General features: G+C 48.0%; 1 protein-coding gene across 1 annotated transcript in view; it reads left to right on the top strand.

Moving 5' to 3' along the window:
* Positions 1-7,675: 7,675 nt before the first annotated feature.
* The window catches only part of CTNNB1 (catenin beta 1), a 35,643-nt gene continuing 34,586 nt past the window's right edge, over positions 7,676-8,732 (top strand). The window contains exon 1 of the mRNA XM_007666139.3: positions 7,676-7,810. The gene's annotated coding sequence lies outside the window, so the exon portion shown is untranslated. The remainder of the gene's footprint in view (positions 7,811-8,732) is intronic.

Below are 8,732 nucleotides of genomic sequence, written 5' to 3'. Positions count from 1 at the left end.
GCCTGCAGTCACTGCAATAGCTCACCATGTTGCCTACTAACCGAAAGATCAAAAATTATCGATTTCATGGCGCTGCGTGCTTGGGATAGAAAAGCTACTTTAAAATTTGCATTGTTTAGGAAATGAATTAAAAGAAAAGAATCATGTTTTAGAACCACTTTGGAATGTAAAAATGGCTTGATGTTTTAATCTTATCAATGATTTACTATAATTCTATTATTTTTAGCAGCTGGAGTCTAGAAATGATTTTTTTCGATGAATTTAGGATTTTGCCGCAGTATACATCTGCAGTCCCAGAATCCTCTGGTAAGATAATCCTTCTTGCGATGGGGAAACGCCTTTAACCTTTTCGTGAATGAAAAATCTGCAACCATTTTGAAATGATGATTTCTAAAGAATGGGATGATATTTGCTCTGCATTTAGAGAACACTGAAAAAGCCACCATGAACACTTTGTGCCATTTGAGTTTCTCAGGCGGTGCTCTCCATTGCTCCGGCTCCACTCTCAATGGTGGCCAGGAATATTTACTCCTCCAGTATGCTCAGAATTGTTATTTCTAACTGCTAAGGGATTGAGAGCCTAGACCGGAGAAATAGGCAATGTTTTCTTGGTATAACTGCCGCGTTCCTATCAACGAGTACAACTAATTCTACTTGGATTACTTCTACCGCTACCACGGCACTACTCCGCAGACTTCCAAAGTTTCACAGCAACTCCCGTTGAATTTGCCCAGTGGTGTCTTAGATTACTTATGGGTACGCGCATAGCTAACCTTCTAGTTTGACGAGAGGTATGTACAACTACTCAGCCCCTTCAGCTGGAAGGAAATCAAAAGATTAAACTGAGCTATGAGATGATGATGTATTGCAAATCAAGAGTCCCAAACCATAAATAGCTCACTCAGTGATCTGTTAAATGAATAGCTGGTCCCACTGCCAAAGGTTTTCAGGTTGCCATAAGGAAAGGGCAGTTCTCAGGGAAAATGGGGACTCAAGTTCTTCTTGGCAAAGCCAATGTTTTGCCTTTCCACCGTGCTGGCTGTTCTGCGGCTTTCTTCCCCTTAGATATTATCAATACTTAAAGTGTTACGGAGGAATGGGAAATCAATGTCTCCATGAGCGGGAGGACAGTGTTGGAGAGAGAGGAGGTCACACCTCTGCATTTGTAGCTGTTGTTTTTGTTTGTCTGCAGCTAAGGGGTTTTTTTGGGCGTTTTTTTTTTTTTTAAAGCAAGGCTGACTGAACACTGCAATCACACATTGATTTAGCTGGAAAGCCAAGGGATGTAATCAGAGGGAGTCAGGCTTAATTGTCTTTACATAGACACAACCCTTTTTTTCCTGTGGGATTTGCGAGAGTTAACTTGTCAGAGGGAGGAAACGGTCCAAAAAGAGGACAGGCCTTGCTCATAAAACGCGTGATTAGCGTTTCTTTCTTAAATACAAAACAATCTGGCTATTTACTAATTTGACATTTAAAAACATGTGTTTTGGTAACTGAAACTCATCTATTCTGACTCCTCCACTGTTACTGTTAAGAGAAAGAAGTCCTGCGATAAGTAAAATGTCTATTGTCAGTTGGCTACTGTATCTGTACTCTATAAACAAACCTGAAACCTAAGACTAAACTGCAGTTGCGATTTCACAAACTGGATGAATTGGTCTGAAACAGATATCAGATGTTCTAGAATGAAAGAGAGCCATTAAAAGGATATCGGCGTTTTAATGATTCAAATTATTTAAGAGAAAAAACATCATGGCATTTGACACCATTAAGTTAACCAATTAACACAATGTTTTTAACTCCAACTTTTTATGCTCTGGTAAGAAGGCTTCATAGTGTTAATGTAGCTTGTATTTTTCATGAATCAGTTGGAACAGCTCAGCTTGCGAGGGGCATGAAACACTCGTAGAAAATGTGCTGGGGTGTTGGGGCAGGAGGGGGATGGTCCACATCCATCAGGAACTTCTCTGCTGTGTTGAGTTCTCTCGTTTCGCCCGGGGCCACTCTGAATGAGAAAGAAGGTCCTGGTGTCTCCCTCCTCATTAAGGAGCTGCTTATCCTACAGAAAGGATACAGAAAGGATACCCCTTTAGACGATGAATCGGTCCATCAGTGGTATTTGTTGAGTGCTTACTGTGTGCAGAGCACTGTACTAAGGGATTGGGAGAGTGCACTACATTAGAATTGGTAGACACATTCCATGCCCACCAGGAGTGTACAGTCTAGAAGGGGGACAGGCATTAATATAAATAATAATGATGGCATTTGTTAAGCGCTTACTATGGTGTCAAGCGCTGATGGATATGTACATCAGTGCTATGGGGCTGAGGGTGGGGTGAATAAAAGGGTGCAAGTAGATTAAGACTAGGAGGATGTCATGGTTCTCACCCGGCCTGAGGTTTCTGCCCAAGGGACTCCTGGAGGGTCCCAGCCAGCCTCCTGTCAGGGAGCCTGCTAGGATCGTTAACACAACCCCCGGAGGAGGAGAAGAAGCTGCCTCTATCCTGCTGCCCGGTCAAGAGTCTCCACAAGGTGGGCCCCAAAGATTCAGGTCTGTTAAACTCATTTTCCCCTGAAACCTCTGTAGAGGTAAGTCCCAATCTTTAACCACCCAGAAGTTTACAGAGACCCCGACAAACAGCAATCTGCACATCTTTTTTATCCTTAGCCTTTCATGGAATATCCTTCTAATTAACCTATGAATTTCATTAGTGCAATATATTTTGTAAACTTATGGCTATATCTGATAAACAGTCAGCCCCTCACGTGTCCGTTGGGCTAAGGTGGCTTTTTTAATTTAAAAGATTCCTAAGCCTCCTGAATTTCTTATGACCCAGTCTATGATTAGCCTTAAGGGTCAATAGATCTTACATAGTCTTCCTCTGGCTCTGAGCCTCACTTTTGTCTTAGATTCATATTTAACTATTTCATCTCTACACCGTTCAACTGCCGCAAGTCACATCCTGCTAGCCTGCTTTCAGTGATCCCACCGTATTAGAATAGAAAGCTTTCCTTCAACTAATATTAATTTATTTAGTAAGGCCATCCCTATTTGGGTCTCAGGTAATACAGACCTAAAGTCACACAAGCAGACTAAAATGTATAAACTGTGCAAGAGTTTTATTCATACATTTCACGTATTCACATAAATGGTAGAGTTCAAAGGGGCATTTTAACCTATAAATTTTACAACAGAAATGCATTGTTCTTTTGGTGCCACAGCAAGCTGTATTTAAGGATGACAAACTGTAAGTAGAAACATCAGAATTTTTAAAATGTTTAGTATTGATTTGGTAATCAGTTTTTAAAATGTGTATGGCTTGAAGCAAATTACTTGTATCCTTTTAGGTCTGAATTTGAGATCAAAGATTTGAGAATAGTCCTTTGATTCATCTTATATTGTTCCTTCTACTTTGAATTTACAGTATATTAAATACTCTTGTTATTTATACTTTACCATGTTCCTTAAAAGAAGTGTGTTGGAGTTGTTTAGTTTGTGATTTAGGCTTATTTATTATTATTATTACTATTTATCCTCTATCATTTATGATGTAAGTGGATCCTAAGGCATTACTGCCAACGGTATCAAATAAAACCAAGATTACTAAATCGGGTTGAAGACTGCCTTGGAATATTTTGCGAGCAGTCTTCATGGCTCAGGGAAATACATGCGCCGGAGCAGATTTTCTTATCACGGGGCACAATTCCCTTTAAAATAGACCCTAGTAAATTAATTTAATGAAGATATCAGCTCTAAACCCTCTCCCAAACTCCAAATACCACACCCTGCATCCTTCTCGAAGTGAATAACTAGATTTGGTATGCAATACCTGTAGGCAGTGACCTATTGTTTGTGAATGCATTAATTATAGACCTACATTGTAGGAGCCAAGATAACTTTCTCCTGTCTCTTTCTATACTTTCTCCATTGTGTTTAAGCCGAGAAAAAAAGAAAAGCTTAAAAATTAAAGGACATTAAAAAGCCGGTCAATCGAAATTGCATCAGCTGCCCCAGAAGTTCCTATCTATAAATGTTAACCAAAGGAGACGTTGCAAGGCGGGGGGTGGGGGAGAGGAAATGAACACCTTTCCCCGCCTGCCTCGATGCATTAAATAAGATTGAGGCTTTGGAGGGACAGAATGCGAGAAAGTTAGATTTGGGCTGAAGAGGATTTCTGTGAGACACAGGGAGACGAAGATGTCAATAAACCAGCTCCGGTACCTGTGTTGCTAGAAAAGGAGTCACTCCCTGCGCAACCCCCCAAAAGCAAGCCAGCAAATACGAGTTGTAGTCTGTGGACGTTCTCATTTAATAAGCGGTTATCCGTAAAACCGACAGACGATGCAGTGGACAGGAGACTTTGAGCCGATTGCATTATTGCAACATTATTATTAATATCATTGCATTATTTTAGTCTGTCTCCTTTTTTTTTTTCAGCCGCAGCCTGCCGGAGCCCCTCCAGTCCTAATTCCCCGCGCTTGGGCCCCGGAGGCTGGAGACACAGAGAGACAGAGACCCCCCCCCAACACTTCCCCAAAAGATTTCTTCCCCCTCTCGCCCCCAGGTCCTCAACATCTGCAAGCCTTTATTGAAGAAACGGCCGGGAAAAAGCGGCCAGATCCAGATAATAATAATAATAATGGTATATGTTCAGCGCTTATTAAGTGGCAGGCACCGTTCTAATCGCTGGGGTGGATGCAAGAAAATGGTATTGGACCCAGCCCCTCTTCCCACGTGGGGCTCATTTTCCCATCCCCATTTTCCAGGTGAGGGAACTGAGGCCCAGAGAAGTGAAGTGACTCGCCCCGGGTCACCCAGCAGACGGGTGGTGGAGGCGGAACTGGAACCCAGGACCGCCTGCATCCCATTTTCCAGGTGAGGGAACTGAGGCCCAGAGAAGTGAAGTGACTCGCCCTGGGTCACCCTGCAGACGAGTGGCGGGGTGGGATTGGAACCCAGGACCTCCTGCATCCCCATTTTCCAGGTGAGGGAACTGAGGCCCAGTGAAGTGACTCGCCCCGGGTCACCCAGCAGACGGGTGGTGGAGGCGGAACTGGAACCCAGGACCTCCCGCATCCCCATTTTCCAGGTGAGGGAACTGAGGCCCAGAGAAGCAAAGTGACTGGCCCCGGGTCACCCAGCAGACGAATGGCGGGACTGGAACCCAGGACCTCCTGCCTCCCAGGCCCTTTTGGCCACTCGCACAACAGGGGGGCAGGGATTCTTTTTTCCTGAATTAGGAAAATTAAAAAAAAATCCCCTTGCTCCTCTGTTGAGCTAGTGGCCATCGGGGCCTGGGAGGCAGAAGCTGCCATCGCCCCTCGAAGACCGGCCCGCACGGCCCCCCGCAACTAAAGACGAGCAGTGTGGCTCAGTGGTAAGAGCCCGGGCTTGGGAGTCAGAAGTCGTGGGTTCTAATCCCGACTCCCCCGCTTGCCAGCTGTGTGACTTTGGGCAAGTCACTTCACTTCTCTGTGCCTCTGTGACCTCATCTGGAAAATGGGGATGAAAACTGGGAGCCCCACGTGGGACAACTTGATCACCTTGTATCTCCCCCAGCGCTTAGAACAGTGCTTTGCACATAGTAAGCGCTTAACAAATACCACCGTTATTATTAAAGACGCGTCAAGCAGCATGGCTCAGTGGAAAGAGCCCGGGTTTAGGAGTCAGAGGTCATGGGTTCTAATCCCGGCTGCCACCTGTCAGCTGGGTGACTTCGGGCAAGTCACTTCACTTCTCGGTGCCTCAGTGACCTCATCTGTAATAGGGGCAACTGGACTACCCTGGGCAACAAAGTGGAGCAACTTGATTACCCTGTAATAATGTCGGTGTCTGTTAAGCGCTTACTATGTGCTGAGCACTACTCTAAGCGCTGGGGTAGATACAGGGTAGTCAGGTTGTCCCACGTGAGGCTCACAGTCTTCATCTCCATTTGTCCATTCCAAGTGCTTAGTTCAGTGTTCTGCACATAGTAAGCGCTCAATAAATACTATTGAATGAATGAATTTTACAGATGAGCAGGGCAGGGATTGTCTCTGGTGCCTTATTGTCCATTCCAAGCACTTAGTACAGTGCTCTGCACGTAGTAAGCGCTCAATAAATACTATTGAATGAATACATGAGGGAACTGGGGCACCAAGAAGTGAAGTGACTTGCCCAAAAGTCACCCAGCTGACAGGTGGCAGAGCCGGGCTCAGAACTCATGACCTCTGACTCCTAAGCCCGGACTCTTTCCACTGAGCCACGCTGCTTTTCTGTATCTACCCCAGCGCTTTGAACAGTGCTCGGCACACAGTAAGTGCTTAAGAAATGCTATTATTATTATTATTATTGTTAATAAACTTGTTGTGAAGAGAGGCCGCTGGGCAGCCTGGCCCTGCCTCCTGTGCCTGGCCTGAGAGGGTTTTCGCAGGGGGGTTCATTCATTCATTCATCCAATAGTACTTATTGAGCGCTTACTATGTGCAGAGCACTGTACTAAGCGCTTTGGCAAAAGATGAAGACCCTCCCTGCCCAGTGACCGGCTCACAGTCTAAACGGGGGAGACAGACAGCAAAACAGAACAAAACAAAAACAAGATATCATCAAGAAAAATAGAATCAAGGAGATGTACACTTCATTAACAAAATAGAGTAATAAATAATATATACAAATGAGCACGGTGCTGAGGGGAAGGGGGAAAAGCAGAGGAGGGGGGAGCAGAGGGAAAGGGGGCTCAGTCTGGGAAGGCCTCCTGGAGGAGGAGAGCTCTCAGGAGGGCTTTGAAGAGGGGAAGAGAGTTCATTCATTCAAGAGTATTTATGGAGCGCTTAGTATGTGCAGAGCACTTACTAAGCGCTTGGAACGTACAATTCGGCAACAGATGGAGGCCCTCCCTGCCCAATGCCGGGTTCACAGACCACACGGGGGAGACGGCCAGCCAAGCAAGAGAGAACAAAACAAAAACAAGACCACATCATCAAGAAAAATAGCATCAAGGGGACGGACACCTTATTAACAAAATAGATAGGGTAATATATATACAAATGAGCACAGTGCTAGGGGGAATGGGCAGCAGAGGGAAAGGGGGAATCAGTCTGGGAAGGCCTCCTTTCATTCATTCATTCAACAGTATTTATTGAGCACTTACTATGTGCAGAGCACTGTACTAAGCGCTTGGAATGTACAAATCCTCCTGGAGGAGGTAAGGCCTCATACTCTGCCCCTTGCCAGCTGTGTGACTGTGGGCAAGTCACTTCACTTCTCTGTGCCTCAGTTCCCTCGTCTGGAAAAGGGGGATGAAGCCTGCGAGCCTCACGTGGGACCACCTCATCCCCCTGTATCTCCCCCTGCGCTTAGAACAGTGCTCTGCACGTAGGCAGCGCTTCACAAATACCAACATTATTACAGGGCTTTGAAGAGGGGAGTGAGTTTGGCGGAGGTGCGGAGCGTTTAGTGCAGGAGGAGCGGCCAGTCCTGGCAGCAGGACTTCCCCGTCCCCCCCACGGAGGAGAGTGGCGGGCCGCATCACAGCCCTGCCCCGCCGCCCGGATCACTGCGCGCCGCCCGGCGCGACGGCGGGACGCGGGGACTACTTTCCCCCCCTCCACCCGCCCGCTCCGCATTGGGCGGCGGCGGCAGGATACAGCGGCGGGCGCTGCGGTCGGTATAAAAGCTCCTGGTGCGGCGCCATTTTGAGCCTCTCGCTCGTTGGCAGCAGGACTATCCCGCCGGAGGGAGGGCGGCCCGAAGGACGGACGGACGGGGGGACAGGACCGTCGCCCAGGCAGCAGGACCGGCCGCGGCCCGCCGCCCCCGAGACCCACGGTGAGGCCTCCCCGGCCTCCCCGAGAGCCAAACTTCGAGGCCGGAGGCGGGGGTGGGGGGGAAAGGACGGGCTGGGCGAGGCCGAGCTGGCCGAGGGGGGCAGGAGGCCATGGCCGCGAGGCCCCAACGTTGCAAACCGTGCAGACGTTGCAAACGATGCCAAAGGAGCCAGGGACAGAGGGCCAGGGGCTCCCAAGAGGGTGAGGAACACCCTGCCAACTCCCGCCCTGGGAAGGGGGCGACGAGCCCAGTGTGGGCCCAGGCCCCGGACCTTCCGAAAAACGCTGCGATTCAAACCCCCCAGAGAGGGGGGCAAACTCCCATCTGGTTGCAACCGAAATAGACTCTCTCGGGGGGGGTTGCCCGCTCCTTATTTCTCCGCAGGAGACCTCCAGGGGTGGAGAAGAGTTGGGAGAGTTGGGTCCCTTCTTCAGGTGCACGGCCATAAAGGCATCCCTCGGGCCTTGCCACCCGACGGGAATCTCCTTTTTGGTGGGGTGTGGGTTCTTTTTTTCTTTTTTTTTTAAAAATTTTTTAAAACGGTCTTCGCAACTGGGTATCTTCCAAGGGTCCGCCCGTTAGGGGCAGCGAAACTTTGAGCCGCTCCTTTTGTTTTCTCGTCGCTTTCCGTGCTAAGTAAGTGAAACTCGATCCACGCCTGCAGCTTCGACTGCTTTTGTGGGTGTTTGTCGGTGTCTCGGGGAGAGGTAGTTTTCCTCCCAGGTTCGTCCTGGAGCCAACTCCCCCCTCCCCAGTTCTTGGCGATCTGCAGCCTCCTCGCCCCCCATTCCTCTTTACTCTTCTCTCCCCCCCCTTTCTGGGGAAGCTTTTCTGCATTTTTCCTCCCCCCCGGTCGTTGAGCGCCTGCATTATTATCCCAGGCATCCGTGGTCTCTCCCCTCCCCCAAAGAATGTGAGTGGT

This window comes from Ornithorhynchus anatinus, chromosome 8, assembly GCF_004115215.2.
Source record: "Ornithorhynchus anatinus isolate Pmale09 chromosome 8, mOrnAna1.pri.v4, whole genome shotgun sequence".
Taxonomy (NCBI): domain Eukaryota; kingdom Metazoa; phylum Chordata; class Mammalia; order Monotremata; family Ornithorhynchidae; genus Ornithorhynchus; species Ornithorhynchus anatinus.
This window is presented reverse-complemented; position numbering and strand designations above follow the sequence as displayed.